At 43.1% G+C, this 13,739-nt stretch overlaps 5 non-coding genes and 1 pseudogene across 5 annotated transcripts; all 6 read right to left on the bottom strand.

Annotated features, from left to right (window-relative positions):
- Positions 1 to 977: 977 nt before the first annotated feature.
- LOC141233026 (U2 spliceosomal RNA) lies at positions 978 to 1,168 on the bottom strand. The gene has a single exon (XR_012299193.1). It is a non-coding gene; the product is annotated as a U2 spliceosomal RNA (small nuclear RNA).
- A 1,121-nt stretch (positions 1,169 to 2,289) lies between these two features.
- LOC141233025 (U2 spliceosomal RNA) lies at positions 2,290 to 2,480 on the bottom strand. The gene has a single exon (XR_012299192.1). It is a non-coding gene; the product is annotated as a U2 spliceosomal RNA (small nuclear RNA).
- Positions 2,481 to 3,604: 1,124 nt separating this feature from the next.
- LOC141233024 (U2 spliceosomal RNA) lies at positions 3,605 to 3,795 on the bottom strand. Its single transcript, XR_012299191.1, has one exon. It is a non-coding gene; the product is annotated as a U2 spliceosomal RNA (small nuclear RNA).
- Positions 3,796 to 4,915: 1,120 nt separating this feature from the next.
- On the bottom strand, positions 4,916 to 5,116 carry LOC141232520 (U2 spliceosomal RNA; annotated as a pseudogene).
- Positions 5,117 to 11,509: 6,393 nt separating this feature from the next.
- Positions 11,510 to 11,700, bottom strand: LOC141233023 (U2 spliceosomal RNA). Its single transcript, XR_012299190.1, has one exon. It is a non-coding gene; the product is annotated as a U2 spliceosomal RNA (small nuclear RNA).
- A 1,120-nt stretch (positions 11,701 to 12,820) lies between these two features.
- On the bottom strand, positions 12,821 to 13,011 carry LOC141233022 (U2 spliceosomal RNA). Its single transcript, XR_012299189.1, has one exon. It is a non-coding gene; the product is annotated as a U2 spliceosomal RNA (small nuclear RNA).
- Positions 13,012 to 13,739: the final 728 nt, after the last annotated feature.

The raw sequence follows: 13,739 nt of genomic DNA, 5'->3' as shown, positions 1-13,739 counted from the left end.
TGCAATCCACGCGTTTTAGATCTGCATAACTCCACCTCTTTTAGCACAGTACCCTCAACCCCCGGCTGTTCCCACCCGCCTCAACACCGTTGGAAGGGAGGAGAACCAATTAAGGCGGGGGGGGGGGTGGAACGAGCAGCTGTCTACCCTTAGCAGGAGGGTTGCTGATTAATTACCTCTCCTGCTGCTGCTGCTGCTGGCTGTCCAGCAGCAGACTGAAGGTGGCTGCTGCTGTGCGCAGGTATATAAAGGCTCAGAGCCTATTATGACACGCGCAGCCAGCGTTCCATTGCCACATTCCGTCTACTGCAGGCGGGATACCTGGATGGCTGAATGTCACTGAGAAGCTCACAGAGACCGCCATAAGCAACAGTTTAAAAGAATGCCACAGACTAATCAACCAAACTTTTTGGGTTGGTTTCTCTTTTATAGTCTGCAGGCATTAAATGAAAGAAGTCAGTGTTCCAGCAGAGGGAGACAACGTTTCAGAAAAGGCATTGTAGCAAACCAAAAAAGAAATTTTAAGCGCAGCAGAGTAACCAGCTCACATACCTGTTAGCTCAGGTGAGTTTAAAAGGCTGCTGTTGATAACAAGGGCATTTGCTAAATAGATGGTGTGTGTGCAACAATATACTGAAAGGTCAATTATATTGTGCAGCTTATCTCACCACCTGTAGTTATTTAGGTGAAAGCTCCAAAATGCTTGCCTAATATGTCTGTTTATCCAAAAGGAAGTATAGAGGGAGAGCTAGATAGATAGCATTGCATTACATTACATTACATGGCAATGCAATGCACAGTTGCTGAAGTTGAACCAAAATGAGCTTGTCATCTGGCTTCTGCAACTTTTAACATGAAAAATCCAATGAGGAGAAGAAAAGCAAAGCCAAAGAGTCCATCCCAAAATCCGACAAACAAGCAAAATGAACAAAAAGCATTGAATTCAATTCTTTCTGATTTTAGAAACTGCATTAAAGAAGGGGTGCACCGGTCCTGGAGATACTGCAATACCAGGTCAATGCGTGGAGTGGACAGAGCAAGCTCTTTTTCCATCTCCCTGTTCTAAAAATCCATTTAATATATGGTCCCCAGATAGGGGACGTATCAGATATTAAACTGATAAGAACAGATACTACACTTGATCTTAGCCAAAAGGCCGAGAAGCGATAACCAGAATTGGTTTCCGACTACGGTGCCACCCAAGGATTCTGAAAAGTCCATTTGTGGAGATGGCCACCTGGACTCCCGTTAAGAAGACATGCTGTCAACCTCTAGATCCCTCACATGCCTGCACTTTTCGGCTTGCTGCTGCTGCAATCCACGCGTTTTAGATCTGCATAACTCCACCTCTTTTAGCACAGTACCCTCAACCCCCGGCTGTTCCCACCCGCCTCAACACCGTTGGAAGGGAGGAGAACCAATTAAGGCGGGGGGGGGGGTGGAACGAGCAGCTGTCTACCCTTAGCAGGAGGGATGCTGATTAATTACCTCTCCTGCTGCTGCTGCTGCTGGCTGTCCAGCAGCAGACTGAAGGTGGCTGCTGCTGTGCGCAGGTATATAAAGGCTCAGAGCCTATTATGACACGCGCAGCCAGCGTTCCATTGCCACATTCCGTCTACTGCAGGCGGGATACCTGGATGGCTGAATGTCACTGAGAAGCTCACAGAGACCGCCATAAGCAACAGTTTAAAAGAATGCCACAGACTAATCAACCAAACTTTTTGGGTTGGTTTCTCTTTTATAGTCTGCAGGCATTAAATGAAAGAAGTCAGTGTTCCAGCAGAGGGAGACAACGTTTCAGAAAAGGCATTGTAGCAAACCAAAAAAGAAATTTTAAGCGCAGCAGAGTAACCAGCTCACATACCTGTTAGCTCAGGTGAGTTTAAAAGGCTGCTGTTGATAACAAGGGCATTTGCTAAATAGATGGTGTGTGTGCAACAATATACTGAAAGGTCAATTATATTGTGCAGCTTATCTCACCACCTGTAGTTATTTAGGTGAAAGCTCCAAAATGCTTGCCTAATATGTCTGTTTATCCAAAAGGAAGTATAGAGGGAGAGCTAGATAGATAGCATTGCATTACATTACATTACATGGCAATGCAATGCACAGTTGCTGAAGTTGAACCAAAATGAGCTTGTCATCTGGCTTCTGCAACTTTTAACATGAAAAATCCAATGAGGAGAAGAAAAGCAAAGCCAAAGAGTCCATCCCAAAATCCGACAAACAAGCAAAATGAACAAAAAGCATTGAATTCAATTCTTTCTGATTTTAGAAACTGCATTAAAGAAGGGGTGCACCGGTCCTGGAGATACTGCAATACCAGGTCAATGCGTGGAGTGGACAGAGCAAGCTCTTTTTCCATCTCCCTGTTCTAAAAATCCATTTAATATATGGTCCCCAGATAGGGGACGTATCAGATATTAAACTGATAAGAACAGATACTACACTTGATCTTAGCCAAAAGGCCGAGAAGCGATAACCAGAATTGGTTTCCGACTACGGTGCCACCCAAGGATTCTGAAAAGTCCATTTGTGGAGATGGCCACCTGGACTCCCGTTAAGAAGACATGCTGTCAACCTCTAGATCCCTCACATGCCTGCACTTTTCGGCTTGCTGCTGCTGCAATCCACGCGTTTTAGATCTGCATAACTCCACCTCTTTTAGCACAGTACCCTCAACCCCCGGCTGTTCCCACCCGCCTCAACAACGTTGGAAGGGAGGAGAACCAATTAAGGCGGGGGGGGGGGGGGTGGAACGAGCAGCTGTCTACCCTTAGCAGGAGGGTTGCTGATTAATTACCTCTCCTGCTGCTGCTGCTGCTGGCTGTCCAGCAGCAGACTGAAGGTGGCTGCTGCTGTGCGCAGGTATATAAAGGCTCAGAGCCTATTATGACACGCGCAGCCAGCGTTCCATTGCCACATTCCGTCTACTGCAGGCGGGATACCTGGATGGCTGAATGTCACTGAGAAGCTCACAGAGACCGCCATAAGCAACAGTTTAAAAGAATGCCACAGACTAATCAACCAAACTTTTTGGGTTGGTTTCTCTTTTATAGTCTGCAGGCATTAAATGAAAGAAGTCAGTGTTCCAGCAGAGGGAGACAACGTTTCAGAAAAGGCATTGTAGCAAACCAAAAAAGAAATTTTAAGCGCAGCAGAGTAACCAGCTCACATACCTGTTAGCTCAGGTGAGTTTGAAAGGCTGCTGTTGATAACAAGGGCATTTGCTAAATAGATGGTGTGTGTGCAACAATATACTGAAAGGTCAATTATATTGTGCAGCTTATCTCACCACCTGTAGTTATTTAGGTGAAAGCTCCAAAATGCTTGCCTAATATGTCTGTTTATCCAAAAGGAAGTATAGAGGGAGAGCTAGATAGATAGCATTGCATTACATTACATTACATGGCAATGCAATGCACAGTTGCTGAAGTTGAACCAAAATGAGCTTGTCATCTGGCTTCTGCAACTTTTAACATGAAAAATCCAATGAGGAGAAGAAATGCAAAGCCAAAGAGTCCATCCCAAAATCCGACAAACAAGCAAAATGAACAAAAAGCATTGAATTCAATTCTTTCTGATTTTAGAAACTGCATTAAAGAAGGGGTGCACCGGTCCTGGAGATACTGCAATACCAGGTCAATGCGTGGAGTGGACAGAGCAAGCTCTTTTTCCATCTCCCTGTTCTAAAAATCCATTTAATATATGGTCCCCAGATAGGGGACGTATCAGATATTAAACTGATAAGAACAGATACTACACTTGATCTTAGCCAAAAGGCCGAGAAGCGATAACCAGAATTGGTTTCCGACTACGGTGCCACCCAAGGATTCTGAAAAGTCCATTTGTGGAGATGGCCACCTGGACTCCCGTTAAGAAGACATGCTGTCAACCTCTAGATCCCTCACATGCCTGCACTTTTCGGCTTGCTGCTGCTGCAATCCACGCGTTTTAGATCTGCATAACTCCACCTCTTTTAGCACAGTACCCTCAACCCCCGGCTGTTCCCACCCGCCTCAACACCGTTGGAAGGGAGGAGAACCAATTAAGGCGGGGGGGGGGTGGAACGAGCAGCTGTCTACCCTTAGCAGGAGGGTTGCTGATTAATTACCTCTCCTGCTGCTGCTGCTGCTGGCTGTCCAGCAGCAGACTGAAGGTGGCTGCTGCTGTGCGCAGGTATATAAAGGCTCAGAGCCTATTATGACACGTGCAGCCAGCGTTCCATTGCCACATTCCGTCTACTGCAGGCGGGATACCTGGATGGCTGAATGTCACTGAGAAGCTCACAGAGACCGCCATAAGCAACAGTTTAAAAGAATGCCACAGACTAATCAACCAAACTTTTTGGGTTGGTTTCTCTTTTATAGTCTGCAGGCATTAAATGAAAGAAGTCAGTGTTCCAGCAGAGGGAGACAACGTTTCAGAAAAGGCATTGTAGCAAACCAAAAAAGAAATTTTAAGCGCAGCAGAGTAACCAGCTCACATACCTGTTAGCTCAGGTGAGTTTAAAAGGCTGCTGTTGATAACAAGGGCATTTGCTAAATAGATGGTGTGTGTGCAACAATATACTGAAAGGTCAATTATATTGTGCAGCTTATCTCACCACCTGTAGTTATTTAGGTGAAAGCTCCAAAATGCTTGCCTAATATGTCTGTTTATCCAAAAGGAAGTATAGAGGGAGAGCTAGATAGATAGCATTGCATTACATTACATTACATGGCAATGCAATGCACAGTTGCTGAAGTTGAACCAAAATGAGCTTGTCATCTGGCTTCTGCAACTTTTAACATGAAAAATCCAATGAGGAGAAGAAAAGCAAAGCCAAAGAGTCCATCCCAAAATCCGACAAACAAGCAAAATGAACAAAAAGCATTGAATTCAATTCTTTCTGATTTTAGAAACTGCATTAAAGAAGGGGTGCACCGGTCCTGGAGATACTGCAATACCAGGTCAATGCGTGGAGTGGACAGAGCAAGCTCTTTTTCCATCTCCCTGTTCTAAAAATCCATTTAATATATGGTCCCCAGATAGGGGACGTATCAGATATTAAACTGATAAGAACAGATTTTTTTTTTTTTAATTTGGCTATCCCCCACATGGGGATAAAAACCGTTTATTTAAAATTTAACAAATTACAGAAATAAAACCATTACATCCACATTACACTTTCGGGACTTCAAAGAAAAATAAAAATTCCATCACAGCAAATTTTACAAGACTTCAAATATTCCATAGGTTAAAAAGCCATTTGCCTGCCAATGTTACATTCTTTTTCCTGTCCAATAAATAGTATATGTACATTTCACTTTTACAAAAGGCTAAAACATCATCTACTGGTAACATTTCATGTTTAAAAACAGCAATATTTCTAGCATTCCAGAGCGCTATCTTGGCACAATTCACTGTCTTCCACGCCATTATTTTTTGGTCCATTGTTGGGCATTCCAGAAGACCATATAACACTGATGCAAAATTAAAGTCCTTGAGGTCCACCATTTTCTCCAGCAGGGGGATTAATCTTCTCCAGAACTCTTTAGCAAAAGCACAAGTCCATAAAAGATGCTTCACTGTCTCTTCTTCTTGACAACCTTCTCTTGGGCAGATGGCAGACCTCACAAAACCTCTTCTGTACTGGAATGCCCGGCAAGGAAGACAGTGGTGTGCGCAGCTCCAAGACATGTCTTTCTGTACATTAAAAAGATAAGGGGCGTTAATCATTTTCCATATGTGTACAGTTTTGTCATCATCATAACGTTCAATATCACACAACGTCACATCAGTACTAATTTGTTTGAGTAGTGTCTTGCTGTTACATAGATCCCCTGTCTGTTTCTTATTCAAATTAAAATCAAGAATAATTTTCTTTAAAATCTCATAATGTGCAGGTAGGTTAAAAGCATAAGGAAAGGATAAAACCGTTTCAAACCAACCAAACCTTCTCATGAGAAAACCAGTGTTAAAACGCATAAAATAGGAAAGGTAATTATCTTTAAAAAGGGTTTTAAAACAGAAACAGAAAAAATGTATTAAAAGAAACTTATCTAAAACAGGGAAATCTTTCCCACCTTTAACCTTTGGCTTTGTCACAATTTCTCTTTTGAGTTTCTCCATTTTTGAGCCCCAAAAAAAGGTAAAACATACTTTTGTAATTCGTTTCAACAAATTTGTAGGAGGGGAGAACACCAAACTAAGATATAACAGGATAGGTAATATCACCATTTTTACAATCAGAACTTTACCTTCCATTGACAGCTTTCTCATATTCCACATGCAGATTTTCTGATTAATTTTCTGTGCTGCCGCATCCCAGCTATTAAAACCATTATTAGATTCATTAAAAGAAACACCTAAAATAGTAATGGAATCTGTAACTGCAATTGGTACATCATGTAAACTCATTCCCCCGACATTTAAAATATTACATTTAGTAAGATTAATTTTAAAACCGGAAACTGTACAAAAAGACTGAATTTGGCTTATCGTTTTTTGTATTGAAGGTACATCACATCCAAACACTGCTACATCATCCATATAGCTTACAACTTTAACTTGTAGACCGTTCCCTCCGGGTAAGGGTACTCCACATATTTGCTTATCCTGGCGTATTGTACATAAAAGGGGTTCTATAGCACATATAAAAAGCAGGGGGGACAAAGGGCAACCCTGCTTCACCCCTGATTTTAAAACTACCTCTTTTGTTTTAAAACCATTAACTAAAATCTTACTCGTACAATCATTATAAAAAGCTTTAAGAGACAATAAAAACCCACCCGGAATGCCCATTTTTTCTAAAACTTTAAAAAGATAAAAATGAGACACGTGATCAAAAGCTTTCTCAAAATCCACCGCTAGGATTGACATCTTTGTCTTTCTGGTTTTTACATCTTCAATACAATCTTTCACCAGGTTTAAATTGTCCCAGATACTACGCCCAGGTACCCCGCATACCTGATTTGCATGAATTACTTTATGTATCACCTTTTTCAACCGATTTGCACAGATCTTAGCCATAATTTTGTAATCACTATTTAAAAGAGTTATCGGCCTCCAGTTTTTAAGATCCGTTTTGTCACCTTTTTTGTATAGTAGTGATACCTCACCTTTCTTCCATGAGTTGAGTAAAACCTTATTATTAAAAACTTCGGAAAACAAATTAAACAAATCATCTTTTAAAATATCATAAAAACTTATATAAAACTCTATGGGGATACCATCAGGGCCCGGCACTTTACCATTTTTAAAACTCTTCATGGTTTCTAAAATCTCTTCCTCACATAGAGGTTGGGATAAAAAACTTTGGGCATCAGCATCTAGGGTGGACTTGATCTCCCCCAGGAAAGTGTGTATTAAATCATGGTCTACAGTTTTTACATTAAAAAGATCATTAAAATAGACATTTACCTTATCCAATATAACGTTGATATTATTATCTCCATCTATGTTATCAATTATTGTTTTTGCCTGTTTGTTTTTCTTAAAAAAATACCTGGAACAAGTCTCATCCTCTTCTACGTGTTTTACCTTTGAACGAAAAATCAGTTCTTTTCCTTTTTGTTCCAACCACTTTGAAATTTCTCCTTTAAGACTCAATATATCATTACCTACATCCAGACCATTGTCTTTGAATTTGTACAATGTCTGTAACCTGATATTAAGAAAATTATAGATCTCAAACTTTTCTTTAGCTTTTTGTATGCTTTTCTTAATAAAGAAATCTTTAATGCTTATTTTCATTCTATCCCACCAGGAGCTAAAAGAAATATTGGGGTTTTTCCTTTTTCTACACTTTACATAAAACTCAATAAAATCCGATAAAATTTGTGGATCTTTTAAAAGGGACACATTCAATTTCCAAGATTTCTTACCACATTTCTTCTTTCCATTAATCCTCACTCTAAAAGATAAAACCTTGTGATCTGAGAGAATATTAGTTAAAACTTCACATTTCACTGGCAGTATTTTTTCTGAACCTAAAACAAAATCTATCCTGGAGCTACATGTAGAATTGCTCCAGGTGAAACCAGCGTCTATAGGGCTATCCTTGTTACATTCTTTATACACATCAGTTAATTTACAATCATTTATAATATTGCTTAACATTCCAGACGTTTTGTCATAATTTCTACTCACGGAACCGGAGCGTCGGCTTTCGCCTTTTAAAATACAATTAAAATCACCTGCCAGGATAAAAGGTTCAGAAATGTTAATAAATAAAGGTAAAATTTCCAGCATATCAGCCCTTTCATTTTTATCAGGTGACCCATAAAAATTTAAAAACTGCCATCTTGTCCCATCAATAAAAGCCTTAACTAAAAGAATACGACCCGGTAAAATATCTTGGATAAAATCAATAGACACATTTCCCTTAAAAAGTATAGCTACCCCGGCTGATCCGGTTGCATTTGATCCAGACCAGACCGATGGACCATGTTTCCACTCTTCCTTATATTTTTTGTAAGAAATCTTATGAGGGATATGACATTCTTGTAAAAAGAAAACAGAAGCTGTAAAACAGGTTAAAAAATGTAAAACAGTAGCTCTTCTGGTCTTGGATCCTATGCCTCTCACATTGAGGGAAACACCACTAATGTCAGCCATCATAACAAATGGTTAGGAAGAAACAAAAACTGGACTTTACCTATCCGATGGACGGATCAGACCACTTGGACTTTCACCAACGCCCTCTTCTGAATCCACCGTTATCAAAGAGTCTTCATCATCGGAGAAGGAACATTCACTTAAATTAAGACCCGACGCTACTGGGGTGTAGCTCGGAAGGATATTGAGAGAAAGGTTACACTGGGTCTCCATAGGCTGACCATTTAGGTCCTCGTCAGGTGGGTCTCCGAGAGGCTCCGCACTCCCCTGCTGACCCGCAGAGGGTCGTAACACAGGGGCAGGCTGCGCACATGGCGGAGCCTCAGAGTCCCCGGAGGCAGCCAGGTTCGGGGCCCCACCTGGGGCAGCAGAGCCCCGGGACCTCGGGATTCCAGAGTCTACACCCCCGTGAGGGGATGTATCCATCTCCTCCCTATTAGCCACCTCCACGGAACCATTCTTTTTCTTATTATGAGACCTCACCAAATGCCACGTACCGCCCTCGCTCTCGTGAGACCCAGTGGGAATTTTGGGCTCGGTGTCAGCCTTTTGGCGCTCTTTTTTGGCCTTACCGACCGCCCCTTTATGATCTTTCTCAGCCTTCCTTTTAGCCTCCTTATGGTCTTTCAGCCAGCTCCTGGGCTCCTGTGAGTTACCTGTCATTGACTCGGAGGGATTGTTACTAGTCGAAGCGCCCTTATCACCTCCCGAGGCTCCAGGTTGCTGTTCCTCCTCCTGAGGGGTGGTCTGATTGGCCCGTCCATTCCCGGATGTCTTGGACTTCTCCTTTTGTTTTTGTTCATCCTCTCTGAACCTGTGAGGGCAAGAAAAATAGAAATGACCAGGTGTCCGACAAAAAGAGCATTTTTTTTCATTTGGGCACTCCTTTGTGTCATGTTCAGTACTGGCACAATTTCTACAAGTGGCACCACAACTATCCTTAGAGTGCCCATAGAGACCACAATACCTACAGAAAAGTGGCATTCCTGAGAAAAAAAAATCCCCATTAGTTTGCCCTATTTTAAATCGAGCTGGAGGAAGTCTCACACCTCCAGGGAATTTTGGGTCTCTTTCACATTTTACTAAAAACTTCCATTTTGAGGTCCAGATGTTAAACTCATTCAACACTTTCCCAATCAATTTCACACTTTTAAAATAAACTGACAAAAAGGAAATAATCTCTGGTGCTGTTATGAAGGGTGAGAAGATTTTCACAACCACCATCTTTACCTCATCCAGGACGTGCTCGATAATCTGAATCCCTTTTAGACCAGGGCTATTTTCTACCGACTTAACTCTGGACAAAACATCTTTGAAAATACCTTCGCCAGTAAAGGTTACATCATAGTCTCCACGTCGAGGATAATCCTGGATAGAAAGGATTTCGTTGGTTCTGACGTGGAGCAGTTTCTCAAGCACGTCCTGGACTACATATCCCAGATTCCGCATATCGGAACCACCAGCCGTAAAGCGGACCCTTATGGTGTTCTTGAGCCTCGCATATAGAGGCACGAGGTTGGGGTCAACCTCCATGGTATGGCGCAACAAAATGCAAATTGCAACCGCCTGCAATCTGCGCCTTCAGAGCTTTGTGATAAAGCACCTGAAGGCTGGGGGATCGCTGCCCGTTACCCTAGGACTAATCCCTCTCCCTAATAGCAGCAGGCAGGTGAAGCCCACCGAAGTGGACGATCCTGCCAGGCCAAGGAGAGGGGTACCTGAGTACCCTTCAACTGAAACCTCCTGCTGTGAAGCACTTGGTCTCAGCCAAAAGGCCGAGAAGCGATAACCAGAATTGGTTTCCGACTACGGTGCCACCCAAGGATTCTGAAAAGTCCATTTGTGGAGATGGCCACCTGGACTCCCGTTAAGAAGACATGCTGTCAACCTCTAGATCCCTCACATGCCTGCACTTTTCGGCTTGCTGCTGCTGCAATCCACGCGTTTTAGATCTGCATAACTCCACCTCTTTTAGCACAGTACCCTCAACCCCCGGCTGTTCCCACCCGCCTCAACACTGTTGGAAGGGAGGAGAACCAATTAAGGCGGGGGGGGGGGTGGAACGAGCAGCTGTCTACCCTTAGCAGGAGGGTTGCTGATTAATTACCTCTCCTGCTGCTGCTGCTGCTGGCTGTCCAGCAGCAGACTGAAGGTGGCTGCTGCTGTGCGCAGGTATATAAAGGCTCAGAGCCTATTATGACACGCGCAGCCAGCGTTCCATTGCCACATTCCGTCTACTGCAGGCGGGATACCTGGATGGCTGAATGTCACTGAGAAGCTCACAGAGACCGCCATAAGCAACAGTTTAAAAGAATGCCACAGACTAATCAACCAAACTTTTTGGGTTGGTTTCTCTTTTATAGTCTGCAGGCATTAAATGAAAGAAGTCAGTGTTCCAGCAGAGGGAGACAACGTTTCAGAAAAGGCATTGTAGCAAACCAAAAAAGAAATTTTAAGCGCAGCAGAGTAACCAGCTCACATACCTGTTAGCTCAGGTGAGTTTAAAAGGCTGCTGTTGATAACAAGGGCATTTGCTAAATAGATGGTGTGTGTGCAACAATATACTGAAAGGTCAATTATATTGTGCAGCTTATCTCACCACCTGTAGTTATTTAGGTGAAAGCTCCAAAATGCTTGCCTAATATGTCTGTTTATCCAAAAGGAAGTATAGAGGGAGAGCTAGATAGATAGCATTGCATTACATTACATTACATGGCAATGCAATGCACAGTTGCTGAAGTTGAACCAAAATGAGCTTGTCATCTGGCTTCTGCAACTTTTAACATGAAAAATCCAATGAGGAGAAGAAAAGCAAAGCCAAAGAGTCCATCCCAAAATCCGACAAACAAGCAAAATGAACAAAAAGCATTGAATTCAATTCTTTCTGATTTTAGAAACTGCATTAAAGAAGGGGTGCACCGGTCCTGGAGATACTGCAATACCAGGTCAATGCGTGGAGTGGACAGAGCAAGCTCTTTTTCCATCTCCCTGTTCTAAAAATCCATTTAATATATGGTCCCCAGATAGGGGACGTATCAGATATTAAACTGATAAGAACAGATACTACACTTGATCTTAGCCAAAAGGCCGAGAAGCGATAACCAGAATTGGTTTCCGACTACGGTGCCACCCAAGGATTCTGAAAAGTCCATTTGTGGAGATGGCCATCTGGACTCCCGTTAAGAAGACATGCTGTCAACCTCTAGATCCCTCACATGCCTGCACTTTTCGGCTTGCTGCTGCTGCAATCCACGCGTTTTAGATCTGCATAACTCCACCTCTTTTAGCACAGTACCCTCAACCCCCGGCTGTTCCCACCCGCCTCAACACCGTTGGAAGGGAGGAGAACCAATTAAGGCGGGGGGGGGGTGGAACGAGCAGCTGTCTACCCTTAGCAGGAGGGTTGCTGATTAATTACCTCTCCTGCTGCTGCTGCTGCTGGCTGTCCAGCAGCAGACTGAAGGTGGCTGCTGCTGTGCGCAGGTATATAAAGGCTCAGAGCCTATTATGACACGCGCAGCCAGCGTTCCATTGCCACATTCCGTCTACTGCAGGCGGGATACCTGGATGGCTGAATGTCACTGAGAAGCTCACAGAGACCGCCATAAGCAACAGTTTAAAAGAATGCCACAGACTAATCAACCAAACTTTTTGGGTTGGTTTCTCTTTTATAGTCTGCAGGCATTAAATGAAAGAAGTCAGTGTTCCAGCAGAGGGAGACAACGTTTCAGAAAAGGCATTGTAGCAAACCAAAAAAGAAATTTTAAGCGCAGCAGAGTAACCAGCTCACATACCTGTTAGCTCAGGTGAGTTTAAAAGGCTGCTGTTGATAACAAGGGCATTTGCTAAATAGATGGTGTGTGTGCAACAATATACTGAAAGGTCAATTATATTGTGCAGCTTATCTCACCACCTGTAGTTATTTAGGTGAAAGCTCCAAAATGCTTGCCTAATATGTCTGTTTATCCAAAAGGAAGTATAGAGGGAGAGCTAGATAGATAGCATTGCATTACATTACATTACATGGCAATGCAATGCACAGTTGCTGAAGTTGAACCAAAATGAGCTTGTCATCTGGCTTCTGCAACTTTTAACATGAAAAATCCAATGAGGAGAAGAAAAGCAAAGCCAAAGAGTCCATCCCAAAATCCGACAAACAAGCAAAATGAACAAAAAGCATTGAATTCAATTCTTTCTGATTTTAGAAACTGCATTAAAGAAGGGGTGCACCGGTCCTGGAGATACTGCAATACCAGGTCAATGCGTGGAGTGGACAGAGCAAGCTCTTTTTCCATCTCCCTGTTCTAAAAATCCATTTAATATATGGTCCCCAGATAGGGGACGTATCAGATATTAAACTGATAAGAACAGATACTACACTTGATCTTAGCCAAAAGGCCGAGAAGCGATAACCAGAATTGGTTTCCGACTACGGTGCCACCCAAGGATTCTGAAATGTCCATTTGTGGAGATGGCCACCTGGACTCCCGTTAAGAAGACATGCTGTCAACCTCTAGATCCCTCACATGCCTGCACTTTTCGGCTTGCTGCTGCTGCAATCCACGCGTTTTAGATCTGCATAACTCCACCTCTTTTAGCACAGTACCCTCAACCCCCGGCTGTTCCCACCCGCCTCAACACCGTTGGAAGGGAGGAGAACCAATTAAGGCGGGGGGGGGGGTGGAACGAGCAGCTGTCTACCCTTAGCAGGAGGGTTGCTGATTAATTACCTCTCCTGCTGCTGCTGCTGCTGGCTGTCCAGCAGCAGACTGAAGGTGGCTGCTGCTGTGCGCAGGTATATAAAGGCTCAGAGCCTATTATGACACGCGCAGCCAGCGTTCCATTGCCACATTCCGTCTACTGCAGGCGGGATACCTGGATGGCTGAATGTCACTGAGAAGCTCACAGAGACCGCCATAAGCAACAGTTTAAAAGAATGCCACAGACTAATCAACCAAACTTTTTGGGTTGGTTTCTCTTTTATAGTCTGCAGGCATTAAATGAAAGAAGTCAGTGTTCCAGCAGAGGGAGACAACGTTTCAGAAAAGGCATTGTAGCAAACCAAAAAAGAAATTTTAAGCGCAGCAGAGTAACCAGCTCACATACCTGTTAGCTCAGGTGAGTTTAAAAGGCTGCTG

This window comes from Phyllobates terribilis, unplaced genomic scaffold (genome assembly GCF_046119375.1).
Source record: "Phyllobates terribilis strain yellow unplaced genomic scaffold, ASM4611937v1 Scaffold_540__1_contigs__length_1147954, whole genome shotgun sequence".
In the NCBI taxonomy this organism is placed as follows: Eukaryota; Metazoa; Chordata; class Amphibia; order Anura; family Dendrobatidae; genus Phyllobates; species Phyllobates terribilis.
This window is presented reverse-complemented; position numbering and strand designations above follow the sequence as displayed.